Consider the following 18,766-nt stretch of genomic DNA (forward strand, 5'->3'; position numbering starts at 1 on the left):
GGAGGAGAGGGGCTAGAAATGAGCTATATTTATGCTTCAAAAATAATCTTTTCCCAACTGTGTTTTTTCTTCTGTGAATCCTCATATTTATTTCAAAATTATCCTGAAGTGAATATCATCAGCCTTTGTCCAGGAGTCTTTTGCTGGATTAATTAGTCTATAATGAATCTACTTCTCATCCACTTTGATTTTAAACTTTCAGGTTGGCCTGGTGTCAGACTGCACCCAGAAATCTGCTTTCTCTCCTGAGCTGTCAGAGCAAGGAGGAGGGCAGTGTGCTGGGGCTACCTGCAAAACTACTTGGAAGAACTGGGATTTTGGTTGTTGAGGTGAGAAAGCACTTGGGAAGTGCTTCATTCCTGGAGGAGCTATTGGAAACTGGTGAGCCAGAATGGAGCCATTCCACAGCCCAGCCTGGTCCTGGTCCAGACACTCTGTTGGATGGCACAAGCATCCCTGCACCAGTGATGAATTCACCTCCCAGAGGGGAAGATTTTGTGTGGTGATGATTGTTTCAGCTCTTCCTCTTCTTCTTTGTGAAGATCCCAGCCCTACAAAGCAGACACCAAAGTGAATCACACCATTGCACTGTCGTGCCACCAGCCAGGGTCTAATCTCCCCAGGGAGTTTTCCAGTGCTGCTTGCTTGCTTCTTTCTTCTTGGCTTTTTTTTTTCTTTGGCTTTCAACACACTTTGGTGAAAAAATGGGTGTGAATCATTTTTCATGAGAAACTTCCATTGCAAAAAGTGCTTTTTTTAGGAACTCAGCATTTTTATAAGTGAAATGCCAGAAATCTCACAAGCTGAAGCTGAAATGTGCTGGTTGCAACATTAGGTGCTAACAGTTGGCAAAGCTTGAGTCCCAGTGGCTAAAACACCAGAGAAAATGGCAGACAGTTCCTTGGCTTTTAAATCTGGGCTGGCTCGCTTGTGTGACAGGAGGAGAGAGGGTAGGACTCGGCTCAGGCTGGTTGGCTGTGATTGACACGTTTCATGGACAGCTTTTTATGGCTCTCATCATGGTGACGTTCTGATTGCCTCCCCAGCGCTAATGAAGATCTCCTGTCATGGGCCTGCAAGGTAGGAAAATATTATTATCTCTCATTTCCAGATGAGCCTGCTCCACGTGGATGCATTTGCCTGACATCACTGGCCCGTGTGACAGTGGCAATGACATGACCCATGAAGGTGGTGCTGGTGCTCCTGATCCCATGGTGCAGAGGTGGCTGCACGGGGCTGGGGCTGGCCCCACGATGGGTCTCAGAGATACTCCTGAAGCCACTAAGAAACCTCTCAAGATCAGCAATATTGTTGGCTGAGAAACGTGGAGCAATTGCCATGTCCACAGTTGGTTTTGTCTTGAAATCATGTCTTGAAAAATAGGTTTTGGGGAGAATTGTCAGTGGTTTTGTCTAGAACTCTGAGAATTTTTATAGGAATGCCTGCAAAAAAAATGTGCGTAACATGCTAGTAACAGTCTCAAGAAAGATGGGAGAGGAGAATTTTTTTTTTTTTTAGAAGAGTAGAAATGAATGGAGTATTTTGTGAGATTAGAAATGTTTGATGCTGGCACTAGTTTGGGGTAAGGTGGGGAGAAATGCTTTTGAAAACCATCATTTGGGATAGAACTTTTCATGTGACAGTCCAGGTCAGTCTTCAGGACACCACCACGGCTGTGACTGCTGGCTGGGCAGTTTGGCTGCCTGCCAAAATTTTGGACCCTGCAACCTCTTTTGCAGCTTGTTGGGGACATACCTGAGCACCAGGCTCGAGGGTGGGACTTCCAGCGGCGGCACTGTGCCAGACACTGCTTGCTCCTGCTTTATTGCCTGTGAGCAGCTGCAAGCTGATGACAGACACAAGTGGTTTATAGGCAGACTTGTAGAAAGAAGTGTTGTGTAGGTCAGTGCCACGCTGGGGATGACTTGGTGGTCAGCTACTGAGATGAAGGATGATGCCTCTGCTCTGGTCCCCTTTGACCCAAGCCAAGCAGCAAGCTCAGCTTGCCCTCTGGGTGGAGAGGTGGCACATATGGATTTTGATAACTTTCTTCTGTTTAGAGGTCATTGTCCACTTTAAATATTCATGTTCTGAGGGACATTAAATAAATAATGCTGAATTCGTTAATCTGAGCGGCTTGCAACTTTTGCATTTTGTGTTTTGTTTGCAATCAAGAAGGGATGTAAGGCTGCTAAATCCAACCTGCTCTATAACTAGGAAAGGTTTTGTTGTTCAGACCCTGTTATCTGCTCGCTTTTTCGCAAAGCAGGACTGAACTGGTTTGCAGACAAGCCTTCAAAAGAGATGTCTCTGATAGCTACGGAATGGCTTCCATTTTGGGGGAGGGGGGCAAATAGGAAAAAAAATAATGTTGCAAATCAACATTTTTATTTTGATCAACCATCAGTGCCCAACATGAATCACTATGTGAGGTGGTGGGGATTCCCTTTGGTGTCTGCTCTGGCCCTGCTGCAGTCCCAGTGCTCTTCCATGGCTCCTGACAGGGGTGTGGGGCACTCCCCATGGGCATTCATTATGTGGATCCCAATGCATTGCCTGCAGGATCTGCAATAAATGGCAATTTGGAAGAAATCCCTGTGGCATGAGATGGAAAATAAATGCCCATCACCTCACATTTTATTTTTTCATCTATTTGGTTGGTACCAGAATATCCCACGGTGTCTTGGGAATTGCAGTTCAATTCAGATACTCATATTTGAAAAAGGTGGTTAATGGCTATGAGGTTTCAAGGTAGGAGCCTTTCAGTGACATAAGATTTATGTAGGGACAGTTATTATACTTCCTCCCGCCCCCCCCCCCCCCCCCGTCTGCTTCACAAAGAATATGAATCACCAGCTGAAGGCCTCCTGATTTTGTAAATCAGCTGAAACATAACAGTGATGTTGGGAAGTTGTACTGAGTTAACTGAGCTACTTCTCAATCTCAGAGCTTTACATAACCCCTTCTTAACGCACTGTTATTTCCTTTATAGATAGACTCATAAATTACTCCTGGTACACAAAATGCGTGGGAGGCTGCCTGTTTGCACAGCATGGGACCAAGACCTGCACATTCAAATATCGGCAGACAGCTGGAACGCAATCTGTGAAAAGGCACTCAGAGCCTCCAGGTCTATTAAATACAAACTTAGAACATCTACCGAGAATTTTATATCTTGCATTACATGCGTAATGCGAAAAAGAATAGGTGCAATACCCCTGGGACTTTGTCAATAAATGTCACAGCAGAGCATCCAAAAAATCTTTCTTCCGCGGGTGGGTGGAACGGTGTGTACGCAGAGGCTGGGGGGACATATGTGTGGTTGTGCGTGAATGGGTATTTGTGTATAACGATATATTTGAGTGAGGAGGATCAGCCTGTGATAGCTATATTTAATTTAGTATCCCATTTTGTGCTGAACTCTTAACCACATCGAGAGAATTAGGAAATGTGCTGCTTTGGGTTCTGCAGTCGTTTTGCCGCAGTCCTATAAACCCACAATGTATACAGAACCCAAATTGTACTTTTCTGAAGTTATTTACTTCCTAATGTGGGGAACACCTCCATTATGAACAAAGTTGCCATATCTGCTTCCAACAGTATGTCCAATTTACACTCACAGTTTTTAGCAGATGAGGCTGTGAGATGCAGCCATTACACTGATGGGCACAAAGGGAGGCAGGATTGAGACTACAGAGCCTCTGGTTCTGCTTCCATTTCACTGCCTTTTTTATCTTACTGCCTGAATTCTTCAAACACCTGGTTTTGAAATGTAGTCCAAGGGTCACCTCTTATCCCAAACCCTTCAGTGAACATTTATGCTGCTTTTACCTTGTGTAGCTGCACAGACTTTACTAATATATTTCAGTTTCCTGTTACCCACATCCAGTAATCAAAATTTGGAAAACTTTGGAAAAGTTTTACTTTGGCTTTAATCCAAAGGCCACCTCTTGATTAAGCTGGTTTTGATATGTTTCCAGCTGTGAATAAGGCCTAGGGATTCAGGCTAGTCATATGTCAGATTTGATTAGTAGCATAATCCATTGGGCATGGAAACAATTCACTAGCACTTCAAAGCATCTCTGGATGTTAATGGCTTGTAGTTGTTTGCCATGCAGGAGATGGCTGGATATACCAGGATTTTGGAAACAGAGAATCTCATGATGAAAGAAAGAATGCATCCAGGTTTTATCATCTAATCATAGAATAGTTTGTGTTGAAAGGGACATTTAAAGGTCATCTTGTCCAAACCCCCTGCAACAAGCAGGGACATCTTCAACTACCTCAGGTTGCTCAGAACCCTGTCCTGACCTTGAATGTTTCCAGGGATGGGGCATCCACAGCTTCTCTGGACAACCTGTGCCAGTGTTTCACCACCCTCATTGTAAAAAATGTCTTCCTTATATCTCGTCTCAAGCTACCTTCTTTTAGTTTGTTGTTTCTTTTAGTTCTTTTAGATATGTTGAAGTGTTGTCCAGGAGCTCGTATGAGGTGAAGATAACTGCAGTGACGTGATCTGTGCTGCAGTTATTTGGGTGCTCAGGGAAGAATTAGGGTTAGTTAGGTTTAAGCTGTACAGAGTATAGCCAAATAGTACCATTTTCCTGAACATCCATGGGGCAGTGCCAGGACCTGCTGTGCCAGTGGGGGATCAGACCTGAGCCCATGACCAGAGTGCTGCAGCACCCAGTTGTGCTCGACAGCGGGCACAGGCCTGAAAACATGTCATTGACACCATCCTTCTAGAACTGGGATAAAAAAAGCTGAGAAACAAATCAGATTATCTGTACTGCTCCCAAGAAGTTGGTCATCTCTGGGATATTTTTGTTCCTTTGAGGGATAAGGTTTGGTCAGGAGAGAAGAACAGAAATGTAAAAACAAATAACGCTCTTGCATGTCCATTCCAAATCAAAAAGCCTCCCATGGGTTAGGTGAGGGCTGGAAGGAAAGCCTGTTCCCTTGCCAGCCTTGCTGCTTGCTCATGTGTAACATTATTTAGGTTGCACCAAGTTTTGTTACCCTGGTGCATCCTTCAGTTGCTTGGGGATAAAAGCTCTTGCCTACAAGGCCTAACAGATGCAAGGAAAATGCTTTGGGATTTTGGAATCAGAAATGGATAAAAGACCAAATGATTATTTCTCATTGCACTGTTAAGGAATTTTAATAAAATTCGATTTAAGAGGCAGGTATTAGGTATGCTGTGTGTAAGAACATCAATTAGCAGAAGAACAACAAGCAGTCATACAGTTTGAGGTTGTTAGGAACTCTTGCTAGAAATATTTGATGAAGAATTTCATGGGCATAAGTTGCCAAGAGACCTACAATTGTCTTCTTGGTTCTATTGGTAGCCTTCTGTTTTTATAGCCATGGGTAAAAAAAAAAAAAAAGATTAATGTATCTGGTTTTTAACAGTCTATCCAGGGTGTGGAAAAAACCACCTTCTTACACTTTGCCTTTCAATTCTCCAATAATAAATTAACTATCACAGTTTAAGATGCAATTGTTGTTCTTTTAGGTCTCCAGACTAATGCATCATGACACCTCGATTATAGGAAGTGTGGATGGCTTCTCCTGCCTCCTCTCTTCTAGGTGAAAGCCTGTGATCACATCAGGGGAATGTTCACCAGCTGCCTGTGCTGGATTTGCCCCATTTCTACACCAGCAGCCATGCTCAGGGTCCCCAGCTGTCCCCTGTACCAGTGGAGGGAAAAACACAGGGTACGTGTCCCCACACTACTGTCAGACCTCCCTACTGACATCTTTGAAGATACAATGCTTCTATTTGTGCTCCTGTGTACCTGCTGTCCTTAAAAAATTTAAAAAATAAGAAGAGGGAAATTGCAAAGCCACTGGACCGAAACACAGTGGTGTGCAGTCAGAAGTCGGTGCGTCCGTGTGCTACAGCCACGGATGCTGTGTAAGTGAATGAGAGAATACAACCCACAGCTGTAGTGAGAGTAATGAAATGTTTTGTGACTGAGGCTGCCTGGCCTGGTATCTGCAATAATCAAATCCTGGTAAGGCAATTTAGCAACTTGTGGTTTTTTTTTTTCCAAGGGAAAACAGTTGGTTGTTCTTTTATTCCATCAGCTAGGCTGTGCATTCCACCCACTCCCCTCTGGCTGCTCTGCCTTGGCCGGGCTCTGCTCTCCTAACTGCCTGCTCACCACAGCTGGACCTGCAAGGCTGGACTGCCACTGAAGCCATCCTGTCCGAGTCCAAGTCCCTGAGCAGAACTGCTGAGTTTGGACACTCCCAGACAGAGGCAAAATTCCTTAGGTCATCTCCATGCAAACATGATTATTGCCATTAAATACACACTGTGATACACAATGTCTCTGCAATGCTCCCTGATGAGCCCATGCACCAAACCTAATGGCTGCTGCTGTAACCAAACACTGAACTTGGCTGTGGAGGCACCACTGCGAGCTCGGCTCCCACCACTGATGAGTGGTCCGTGAAGCAGCTGAATGATTTTCTAGGGGTCTGAGATCATGGTAACACCATGAGAGTCGCACAGAAAAAGAGATATCTCCTTCCCTTCCCTCCCACTCCCTGCAAGGCTCATTTTTCAAACTGCAGCTGCTGAAAATGGAAAGCCAGCTAGAGCAGCACCACTCCGATGATGTTATGGAACTGGGATGCTGCAACAGAAATCTGCAGGTGGAGGATGAACATGCTGGGCTTCCAAAGCACTGGGTTTCAGTGGACTTACTCTCCCATTTGTGAGACAATAGACTGAGGAGCTGGTGGCACCACTGCTACGTGGATATGGTGACAATGCCCTGTCTCCTGCCAGCACCACCAGGTACATCTGTGGCCACATCCTGCTGGTGCAGCTGATGGCTGCCACCCTGCAGCACTCTATGGCTGTCCCCAGGCTTGGCTCAAGACCAGGTGAGTAGCTGGTGGCCCTGGGCTTTGGGTCAGTGTATGAATCCCCTCCTGCCCCATCCAATCACTACCACCTCCTTTGTTGTTTGGCCTCTCAGGAATCTTAATGTAACCCATAATATTTAATGGGTTTGCTAGTGATAATGTAATTTTAAGTGACATAGATGTGATAAATCGCTTCCACACGTCACTGAATTCTGTTTCTAAATTTTTATGTATTTTTGATAGGCCAATTTATCCCTGCTGCAGCTCCAGCCCATGCAGTCAATGGCATTCCACTGGGGGTGAATTTTGTCTGCTATTTACAGTGTGTGCTTTTAAGCAGTGATTGGTGTGACAGTGTGATCTGTACAGCTGTCTCTCTGTATTTATTCTTTTGCCTATAAGTTTGATTTATACTAGCTTCACAAAAAAAAAAAAAAGCTCATAGCTTTTCATGTGAATGACTTTAAGTAACTGATTAACGATTATTATTAGCATGGCTATAATGGAACAGGGGTTGCCAAGTTTGTAGGCTTGGCTGAGCAATTGCAGGTAAAGCTGTTGTGTGTCCCTCTCCAACTCTAAACCTTTTCTGAGGTTTCCTTTATAATTGGACAGTGCCCTCTGGGTTCAATCTGACTTGATGTGTCTGACATGAGGTTCACGGCGGAGCTGCCTGTGAGGGGGATGTCTGATGTTTGATGGCACCGCGCGGGTACCTGCCGGGAGCGAGGGGTGCTCTGCACCAGCCTGCTCCTGCTGGGGAGAGGAAAATCCACACCCCCAGATGACAGTGGTGACTTGCAGGCAGGCAGGCAGTGCTCAAGTGCTCTGCTTGAACTTGTGTTGTACTCGTCAGATTTGTTTTCATGAATTCTAAGAGCTTAAAATGGTGACTCTCTGAGGCAGAATCCTTTCAGGCTTGTGTCACATGAAGAGCCCCTAAAGCTCTGTTTATAAAGCCAGCTCTCTGTGCATGACTCTGCGGCTGCAGAGAGTTGTCTCCTGCCCCTTCAGGTGCTGATTCTGCCTCAGTCTTGATTTACTTGGTGCCACCCCAGGAATATCCTGGAGATTTTTGTAGGAATGCAGAGATGAGTTAACCCCCTCTGCTTGGCTATGTGTTTCTTCTCTACTTCTGGACTGACAACAGCAGATTCCTGGTGGCCAGGAACACCTGCAAGCAGCAAAGCTCTGCTCCCATGTGTCTGTGTGTCCCAAGGACATCACAGGGATGGGCTCCTTGCTGCTGAGCCCTGTCATGGAGAGCAGCACAACCAGCATTGCCTTACACTAACCTGCCCTAAGGTGTCAATCAGTATCATTCAAGCAGCAAATTCTATCCCAAGAGAGTAGCTACTACATGGTTAACATTTTCCAGGACTGAGCCTTCTGAGATATTTATTCCAGTGTTATCCTGCTTGAACTACCACCTGTGGTACCAAATAGGAGGAAGGATGGCTACGTCAGTGAGATGTTCATGTTCTGCAAGAAGAAGGAACTTGCAAGCCAGGAAATGTTGTGTGTGTTTTCCTGAAGGTTTAAGTCCTGAATATGTTTGTTTTGATGTGTTTGCAAAAGGAGAACCAGAAGCAGAACCAGAGGTGTTCCATTTTCCCCAACATCATGCAGTGCAGCCATCCAGCTAGGAGTATCCTGGCTATTTATCAGATTTGTCCCTATCAAAGTCCTAGGAAGGGAATAATAAAAAGTTTTTTCTTTTTTTTTTGGTTTTTAATAAGATGGCAGTGCTTCAAAAGTAGTAGAGGATAAGGCAAAGTCTGGGAATACAGAACATTTTTATTGTTGTTATTATTAATCACAGCTCAAGCAGACCTGCCTGAGAATCACTCTTGTTATTTTGCCTGCTTTCCTCTGGTTTATGTTCCCTGAGTAGAGTTTGATTAAAAACTGTTGCATCTCATTTTGCTCACAAGGGTTGAGGTGCTGTGTCGCTGTCACCTGTCTGCAGCCAAAATAATATGACATATCATGGAAGAGGCTGGATATTTGCTACTGGTTTTGATCTTCTTCAAAATATCGTTTTCACTTTGTGTAGCTAAAGAATAGCTGGCCTCCTGCCGTTCCTATTCACTTCTTGCCCTTGAATAATGAGAAAAAAATCTGCCTGCAATAAATGTTCAGCTTATGTTGAGGATTTTTCCAATACAGAAATAAAGCACTTTATGAAATAATGGTGCCATTCTCAGATAAACAGATATTTTTGCTGTTAACTTCACGAATAAGGGGTAGCAAGGAGGTCAGCTTTAGCTGAACTCATGCCAGAACTGCTTGGCCATTCAAAGTCTTTGGCCTTTCAGGCTCTTAGAGTTCTTTTTTTTTTTTGAAAATACTTTTAACTCATACAGATTTTACCTTCTTATGTATAAAAAGAACAGAATTATTACAGATGTAACAGTGTGTCTGTGGTGTTTCAATAAATGTGTATCCCTCAGGGCTGATGGATTCCATGTCCCTGCAATCAGCAGCACGGGAGTGGGCATCATGTGCCAGGAGAGGCAAATGCAGGTGGGAGGGTCAGTGTGGACCTCTGTGCTATGGAATTGTTCACGTTTGTCACCAGTCTCAGTGGTGCTCAGGAAATCTTGCTCTTGAGCAGTTTGTCTCTTTCCAGCCCTGGGACCCTTTTCTGCTCCCCTGCCTGCCCTGGCAATGATGATGTGGACATGGGGATGCCAAGGAGGTTGCTCATGAGTACCACAGCTGTACGAAACACACACATTTGCTAGCATGACTCTGCAACCAAACATCAGCTCAACTACTTTTTATTATTAATTTCAAGCTCCAGCTGCTGCCTTGAAGCATTGTGTTTTGTCATTCTGAGAGCTGCTGCTCCGAACAAACAAAAGAGAAAGAAAAATGAAAGCAAAGCCCCTAAAACTCACTAGTAACGTAAAGTCTAGCAACGATGGCTAACCGCGTCTAATAATCCATCAGGGTGGCTCATCTGTCAGCTATGAAAATGTCATTCCTAGAAGCTTACTAAAGCTTTTTAAGGCCTAAGCAGAGTTTATTGCTCATGGCAACAGCACTGTGATGGCAGTGTGTGGTGATGGTACTGTGCAGGAGCCAAGAGAAACAGCCCATACCATGCAGGAGCAGCACCAAGTGCATGGGCCAAATCTGTATCAGCCCTCCTTCAGTCCTGGCTGCAGGGGAAAAAGGCTGTTAGTGTCTGGGTATATTTCTTTGGCCAGAGGAAGCCAAAAAATCCAGCAATGTGGGGGTCTGACTCCTGGCCTAAGAGTAGGACCTGCTGCAGGAGGTTCCTTGTGTCTGCTTTCACACAACATGGCTTGTTAGTCTCTTATTCCTGCAAAGCTTTGCTCAGTCGTCTCTGCAGTACCAGTGTCATAGTGGAGAAGACAAGGTACCTGTTGGGGATGTGGGGAGAGCAGGGACCAGCCCTCTGGCTTGCACTGTTCTTGCCAAAAGGCAGTGAAGGACATGCAGCTCTAATCCCGCCTGTCCTCTGCCAGCACAGGCCCTTTCCTCCCCAGCTGGGCTCTACCTGGCCAAAGCAGGACAGCTGTGGTGTGGCTCCATGGGAGATAGGGGTGAGTGCACAGAGGGCACTAGGGCTCCCAATGAGCCCAGGAGCTGCTGAGGTTGGTCCATCTGGAGTAAACTCATATTAAGGGCTTCACAAGCAGTAGTACATGGCTATTTATCACCAGCAGATACTCACTCTGTGCCTCTTGCAGTGTCTCAGTCACCTTCTCCACTCTCCCTTCCAGTGACTTTCCCTTTGCCCTCAACTAATCCATCATTTGGAAACAGCCTGTGGAGTATTTGCTGTTTTAAACTGCCGACCTTCAGACTTTGCTCCCATGACGGCTCCCAGTCTGCGTTGATCCCTTTTCCCTTTGGAGACTGTCGATACATTCTGATTTTGAAACAGCTTCACATAAAACTGGAAGGAGGTCTCAAATCCAGATCAAGCTTAATATTCACCGCAGATCCCCCACATCCACAGCCCTCCTGCAAGTGTTAAGCCATTCTTTTCACTCTGCTGCTTTGTAGGGCTAATGAATTTGCTGCTGCTATTCCCTCTGATGAGGGGATGGGAGCAGTCACAGAATTGCTGTGAAAGGCTTAGAAATATATTTAAGTGGTTTGGATTTCTCTGTGAAATCTGAATTCAAATCCCCACTCTGTAAAAAAAAAAAAAAAAGGGAGAAGCACCAACATTGAAGAGCAACAACTTAAAAAAAAATCGTTCATAGGGAGTCTGAGGTTTTGCTGCCTTTATCTCTAGACGGGAATGTTGTAGCATTGCCTACAGAGCCTTTCTTCTCTGCATTAGGCGAGCGAGGAGATTTCATTTCATACATCATTTACAATGGAGTGCATCAAGAGCAGAGTTGGTGCATATTAACAGGGATGTGGGGAAAGAGTTGGGTTCTTTGAAAGTTTCAAAGCATCTCCACTGAGGAGGGGATCCCAGGCTGCTGATTCCCTTTCACTCTGTTGAAGAAGCTGTGTGAACCAAAAGCCCATGAAATGGAAGGAGGAGAACAAAGGCACTGAAAGGCCTATAATGTGCCAGCATTAGTGGGAGCTGGAGTAGCACAGGGATGGTGTAGCTCTTCTATCTCTTCTCACTCTCCTCACTGGCACCCGCCTTCCCGTATATTCACATCGGAGTGAGCACAGGGTCCTCTCTGTACTTGGAAAGGGTGGTCATGGGTTGGGAGAACATGAGGAAGACGTTGTCCCCCTTCCTCTCCAGCCCATCTGACCAGCAGCTGCCCATAATCAGGCTTTCTCCATTTCCTCCCACTGTACTTTAAGCCAGGTCTTCAGATCACTACAGAATGGCCACCCAATGTATTCATTAAAAAGTGTTTTAGACAATGATTTGGTTTAAGAATCAGCATTATTCCTTGATAAATATATTTGGGTTGGATTTCTTTCTGGAATTTGCAGGCATAAAATATACCTGAGAAAACTGGAAATTGTAACTCATGATGAGCTTCAAAACTAGATCTGGGGATGCTGATGTTGTATCATCACAGGACTCGAGGGGCTGGAGCTTTCTGGAGAAAACTAGACACCACAAAAAGTGCTATGAAAGTTATGGCATTAGTAATGAAATGGCCATGTCTTCTCCCTTCCCTTGTTACCATGCTGTTTCTGCCTTTGGCAGGAGCTGGACAGGCCACCCTACAAGAGGGAAAAAGAAAGTCCCCAATGCCTTGTGACACTTGTGCCAAGATCTTTCCACCTTCCTCGTGGCTGGAGAGAGCCTTTGGGCAGGCAAGACTTTGAGTCTTTGTGCATAAAAATCCTCTCTGCATGCCATCCCTTGCCCTTCCAATGGAAGATCACCTCAAGGGTCTTGAATTTTGTTTCCAAGTGTCTGGCAGAGAGCCTTAAGGATAATGCCATTATCAAGGACATCTTTCAGGACTGTTGCACTGGGAACACAATGATTACCTTGTCTGCCTGATGCTGCTCTTCCACCTACACAGTTGTAGGTCAAGGGATTGGGAAGAGATTTAAATAGGAGTTCCCATAGCTCCTGAAATTAATACAAAGTCTTAGTTGGCTGACATTAATATAAAGGCTTTCCTGGCTGTTATAAGATTCACCACATTCCATTCTGGTGGGTCACCTTAGTGCTGTAGGATCTGAAGGAGGGCAGAAACAGCAGCAAAAATGCCCACCACATTTGGGAATGCCTACCTGTACTCAAACACCTTCAGGTTTGTTCAGTAATTCATGTTGAACAGAGATATTTCCCTGGATTTACAAAGTTTATTTTCAATGTAACTGTTGACTGGTACTTCCTCAGAGTCTATTTCCAGAACTAGTGATGGATTTAAGTCACTCAGGAGACATTCAGCTTGTTCCAGGTGACTTATACAAGGTTATAGGAGGAAAAACCAACCGACTGTCAGCTGCAATTTTTGCCCTGTTAAAATTAGGAAATGGAAACTTTCCCCATCCCTCCCCCATGACTGTGCTCAAAACTCCACAATCTATTTTCTCTCACTCTTCACCTCTTCTCCTTTATATTGGCTGCTTTGCACCAAAAGTCCCATAGTTACATGCACTTTGACACTTGCATTTCAAAATGCATGATTGTGGAGTTCTGCCAATACTAGCAATTGATCTGGTGCCACAGACCAGCTTAATTATTCAAGGTCAGTCTCTCTCTGTCTCTTCTTGTCCAGGGAGCAGGAGCTACGGGGAATAAAATTTGAACAGTCTTTAAATTTTAATCATAAACTTTAGTAAGTCACAGATTTGTTTTGCTGTATGTGGGATTTTCTCTATTGTAATTCCTGCAACTTTTTGAGCCTCCCTGCTCAGAGCATTCCTTTCCTCCTCCGTACAACACCGGGCTTTTGTAAAGCACGGTATTTTACACTGCTATTTAAAATGCATAAGTTGTGTGATCTAAGCAGTTTCCAGTTCACTTCTGAGCTCCTGTAAAACGTATCCCTGAAGGCATTTCAGCTGAGCAACTAAGAAGGTGAGGGTATTAGAGGTTGTGAAATGGCTTGTCTGCTAATTCTTTCTATGTGCATCTCTTCAGATAAATCTCCTGTGACCTCCTACTACAAGCTGAACATTAGTTAAGTATCTTCTTGGTAATGGAGTGTCCTGGACCTGATCTTATATTATACTAAGGACTCTTCACGCTACCTGGAAAGATGTTTGCCTTCAGGGGGGATAGGAGAGGTGTCCCTGAAAGCACGTGAGGTGCAAATAATTTCACTGAACAGTGCTGGGCTGACTCAAAGACCCTGGTCCAGCCCTGCGGCCGGTCACGGGCACCGAGTCAGGCTGGAGCCTCCCTGGGCTGCACTGCCTTAGGCGAGCTCTCGACTGGCTCATGAAGGGGTAACAACATCCATTACAGCAGCCTTGGGCATGCCCTGGATTCCATCTGCCCCAAGCTATGGACAAACAAAGAAGCCTTTGAACTTCTCAGTCCATCCCTGAAACAACGTGGAGAGCTGACAGAGTCCAAGGAATTATAATTTTAATAATAAATCCTCAAAATAATTATTCTGTATTTTAGAATAGTAATTATAAAATAATAATAAATCCTTAAAAAGAAGATCCAAATGGTTTTTAAAATTAATAATAGTAATAATAAATCCTAATGTGGCAGGGAGGCAATATTGCAAGGGTGCAGGAGGTACAATCACCTTTGTCTGCTGGGATCATTGAAAGGACAGTTGTGGGAAAGCAAGTTAACTGGGGTTGTTACACAGGGTTACAGTCATACTGATAATGGGAAAAGCAGCCTCCTGCAGTCAGTGCCACAGCTCCTGTGCTTGGGAGAGGAGCTGGAAACTGTGACCACAAGGACAGTGCCAGACCTGCCTGAGAAGACCTCTGCAGAGGTGAAGGTGGGAATTGAAGGCACCTGGCCCAGAGGCAGCAGTGAGGGGCACGGCTGGGTTGGGGGTGCTGGGGTCACCCAGCCTGCCCACTGTCATAGGTGCTGCCAGCTGACAGGGCTGAGGGGTGGCATTTCTTACATATTTTTTTTGAAGGGAAATAAAGCCCAGCAATCTTTGTTAATTTTCAAACTCCCGGCATGATTACAGTATCTCTGTTTTACAGCACCCAGCTATTAGAGAAAAGCACTATGCAAGTCAATTAATGATAATGTCTCTTTCCTTGAGATAAAATAGTTCATTCTTACACCCAGCCGGGATGCACAGCAAGGCGAGCTGTGTGCTGCCCTTGATGGTGCGGGATGAATAGCAGCGCAGAGCCGCTTTCTTCCGGTGCAGTTGCTGGCTTTGTTGCAGATTTAAAGCAGCACTGTTTGAAGCTCTGCCTCTATAGCTGTGTTATGTTGTCCTCCTTTGTAATGAAAACTTCTCCTTTTTCATCATTTTTAATTTCAAAGCCTTCAGGGGCTGGCTTCCCCAAGGCTACATCTCAGTCTGTGAAAAACAGGGTGTCTGGCTTTGCTCTTCCTCGCCAACCCAATGGCCAAGGCTAGTTGGCTTTCACCTTCTATAACAATGGTTTATAGCTCTTGGCTGGTGTTTACCCAGCACCTTGTCTTACTTTAAAATGTATTTCTAGATGTGAGGCCATTTGTTCCCGAGCTGAAGCACTTGCTGTTAGTTTGGGGGACGTTTGTTTACTGCAGTAACCAGCTTGCTTCGTATGTATTCCCATCACTCTCCCTTGCTATAACCTACAAATCTCTCCAACTTATTCAGCTCAATACTGGAGATGGTTTTTGAAGTCTTCTTTAAAGTATGGTGAGTGCCCTTAAAAATTTTCCCGGCTTTGAAAGATTCTACCTGTTCTAATGCAATTCCCTATTTTAAAGATAGGGAATAAATATCTTGGGGATGGTTGGCTCACATACAGCTCCTATCTCTTAAAACATTAATGGTCCATGCTGTTTGATTCTTTTTGAAAGTACTCCATTCCTGCTTTGTTTATTTAAGTTCTTTTCTCTGCACTGGGACTTGCCAAACGGAGTTGTGTCCCCCACACACCTCCCCCTCCATCCTTTCATTCACAGAAATCAGTGAGATGTAAATATGGCTCATTTAGTTTTAGCACTGCCAACTTTTGTTTCAAAAATCAGACATGAGGTCCCTTGAATTTTGAAATGGGTTTCAGAAACCTTTGTTGAAGAAATAAATTCTGAATAACTTCTGGTTTTGCTTTCTGCATTTTGTGCCTTTGAAGGTTCACACTTCTGAGCCTTCATGTACAATCATAAGAGATTGAAACTTGCTTTACTGTTAATAATTGCTGCATCCCCTGCAATCACACAGCTCCAAAAGAGAGCCACTGCAGGAAGTGAGCCAAGTCAAATACTGCAGCTTAATAAACTTCTAAGACTTGACAACAACAAATTTTGCTCCTAAAAATCGCCCATCGGTTTGCCTACAGCAGCTGCGAATGCTGGGAAAACACTGGCAAAGGGAGCACCACGACTGCGCTCAGGGCTATGAGACAAAATAAATCAGGCCGAGGGATGGGGGCATTGCCTTCCACGCAGTGGGATCGGGGATTACAGACATAGAGTTTGAAGATACCAATGAATTTGTGCCCTGAAGGGTGTATTGGCCCTTAAGGGGTTTGTCAAAGCTCAACACTACTTTGTGTTAAAGCTGGTCTTTCAGCCCTGGAGCCAAGCTTGGGCTGCTTGAACCTCCCAGCGACACCCCTCCAGTTTGCCCACAAGCGTAAATCACTGGGCTTATTAGCTGGAGCTGTCTCTCCTATATTAGTGTCATTTTAGCTTGTCCTGTCCTGTGGCAGGTATCCATGGTTGTTTGGCTGGGTATGACTGATGTCTTCTCTAATTCATGTCACATGTCAAGAAGAGAAAAGCTGGAGGAAGAGGGAGCTGCCCTTGGGCAGCACAGGGGGCTGGAGCCGGGACCCTGCTGCTGCTGCTGGCTGGGGAAAGCAGGGCTGGGACAGATACCTGAGCACCTTTGAGGGGAGCACAGAAGTAAAACTTCTGTTGGTCACATATTGATGGCATAATTTTGCTGTGGGTTTTGTTTTTAGCAGCTTCTTGTGCAGAAGGTGAGCAGGGGCTGAACATGAGATGAAGATGATTTGGTCTGTCAGAAATATGGACTGTTTTTTCTCTGCTGTTGGGATAAGTTGATGACATTACACAGATGGTCAGGAGACAAAGCTCGGGATGGCTGTGGCTGGCCATCTCTGCCCCATGTCTGGGTGACGTTGACAAAATCTTCGCCAGTGAAATCTTCCCGCACATACGGACCAGTACTGACACCAGCAAGAGAGGGAGACCAAAAGCATATGTGCAGAGACGTGGCAGTTTGTAACAGAAGCATGTACAGGCAAGGACTTAATTAATCAGACGTTATCTGGGCAGCCAGGGCTGGCAGGCGGGTCATCTAACCACCCAAACTTCAGTCAGTGCACCAGAATCCCCTGTTCTTTTCTGCCTTTTAAGTCTTTTATCTTTCCAGTCTGCAAGATGTGAGATAGCGGCACAATTTTGCTGCTTTCTTCCTTTTTCCCTTACACACAGTATATATATAAAAATATATATAATTTATAGATAACGTATACATAAAATAATATTCTGTCTAAATACATGCAGACACACACGAAGCATGTTGCAGAGCCTGTGGGAAATACTGTCTGCAATGGAGTTTGCTAATTATAGCAGCTCTAGTGGTAGCTTCCCCCCACCCTTCCCAACAGCAACAGAGATCAAAACCTTTTTTGTTTAAAATATTTACTGTACAGCTTGCAAAGCTTTAATCAACGTAACATGACGTTTCCTTGCAGCAGCCGAGTAATAAATATGCAATTAATAGGGAATTGAAATACACCCATTAGCTGTTTGCAGAGGCTCCACTTCCCCACTGTAAAAACGCTTTCAGAGCATTTAATGCTCTGCCTACAGTCAGCTGTGCCGCCGGAGCACAGGGAGCCAGGCGATCCCCCTGCCTTTTGGTGGGGAGGGGGATGAAGGGTTTCAGAGCAGCTTTGGGAAGTTTGCAGTGGGAATCACTCTTGCTCCTTCTTTGGCGGCCGTGAGAAACGACACGGGCGGATGGTGAGGTGACAGCTCCACCCACGATTTATGTCTCTCCCGCTTGGGAATTGGGCTTTTGAGGCTGCTGGTTTTGCTTCAGTAAGTGTGACTCTGCACAGCTCACAGGTTTGGGAATGCTCTTTTCCAGTGACTTCGTATTTGCCCGGTGCAGGGCTGGCAGCAGGGAGCAGGGTTCTGTACATCCCTGGGTCCTGTGGACCTGAGGTCACAGCAGGGCTTCTCTTGAGCTGGGGTAGCCCTTGGGCAGCCCGGTGCTTGCTGCATGGGCTATAGCTGTGGCTGTGTTCATTCTGCAATGGCCCGTCAGCCAAGTTAGCATGTGCTTTCTGCAATTTATAAGCTGCTTTTAAAAATGTTAACTTCCCACCATGGTTGTAGCACCTGGTTCTGTCTTGGGTAGCAGGAGACAGCACAGAGGTGGCTTGAATACCCTTGATACAAAGTGGTAAAATATATATGGCATAACAATCCATTTAGGACTATTCTCCCAACCCTTGTCCCAAAACTAAAGCCACAGAGTGAGACGAGCCTGAGCTGAAGCAACAGCTCTGGCAGCTTCACCCAACAAGCTCCTCATTGGTGGGGCTGACCATGTCCCCTGTGGCCACCCCGCTCAGCACTGCTCCAGATTGGGTTGAGTGATGCCCAGGAGGGTGTCGGTGCACTGGAGCTTGTGGAGCTGTTCTGTACACAGCCAGAGCAACAGCCAGACACTGCTACCCAGCAAAGCCTCCCCACTGCACAGGGAGGAGGCGGCGCAGAGCCGTGTGCCTCCCAGCTAAGCATTAGTGAAGCTTTTTAATCTCTCACTGTGGGATTTCTTTTTGCTTCAACATCGCGCCATAAAGTATTTCAGACAAGGTGACATTTTCCATCTGCATAAAGTGCTTGCAAACAGTGTGAATTTAACTTTTATTGGCCTGATTTAGGGGTATGGGACTGTGCATAAGTCTTGGTCTCTCAACCTATAGCCTTGCACTTCAAGTGATGAATTAGTCAGTAAAATAAACAGGGCATTATCTAGCTGTACACACGTCTGCATCTTCCAAAGAAAATTAAACCGTGTTTGAACGTACAAAAGCTAATGATAGTGAAATCAACTTGGCTATAAATTAACCAAAACTCAAAACTAATCCCAAACTTTCTGAGAGCTTGAAATTGCTCTGCTCCTGGAGCAGAAAGCTTAGCAAGTAGGAGGGCAGTGGGTGACCATGCTGAATGGCTGCATGGCTCTCTCTGTGCCACTCTGTCCATCCATCTGTCTGTCAAGGTTCTCACCACTCCCCATGCGGTTTGAGCAGTGGATGGGGGGAGATACTGATGTTA

This window comes from Lepidothrix coronata, unplaced genomic scaffold, assembly GCF_001604755.1.
Source record: "Lepidothrix coronata isolate B3197 unplaced genomic scaffold, Lepidothrix_coronata-1.0 Scaffold2, whole genome shotgun sequence".
Taxonomy (NCBI): domain Eukaryota; kingdom Metazoa; phylum Chordata; class Aves; order Passeriformes; family Pipridae; genus Lepidothrix; species Lepidothrix coronata.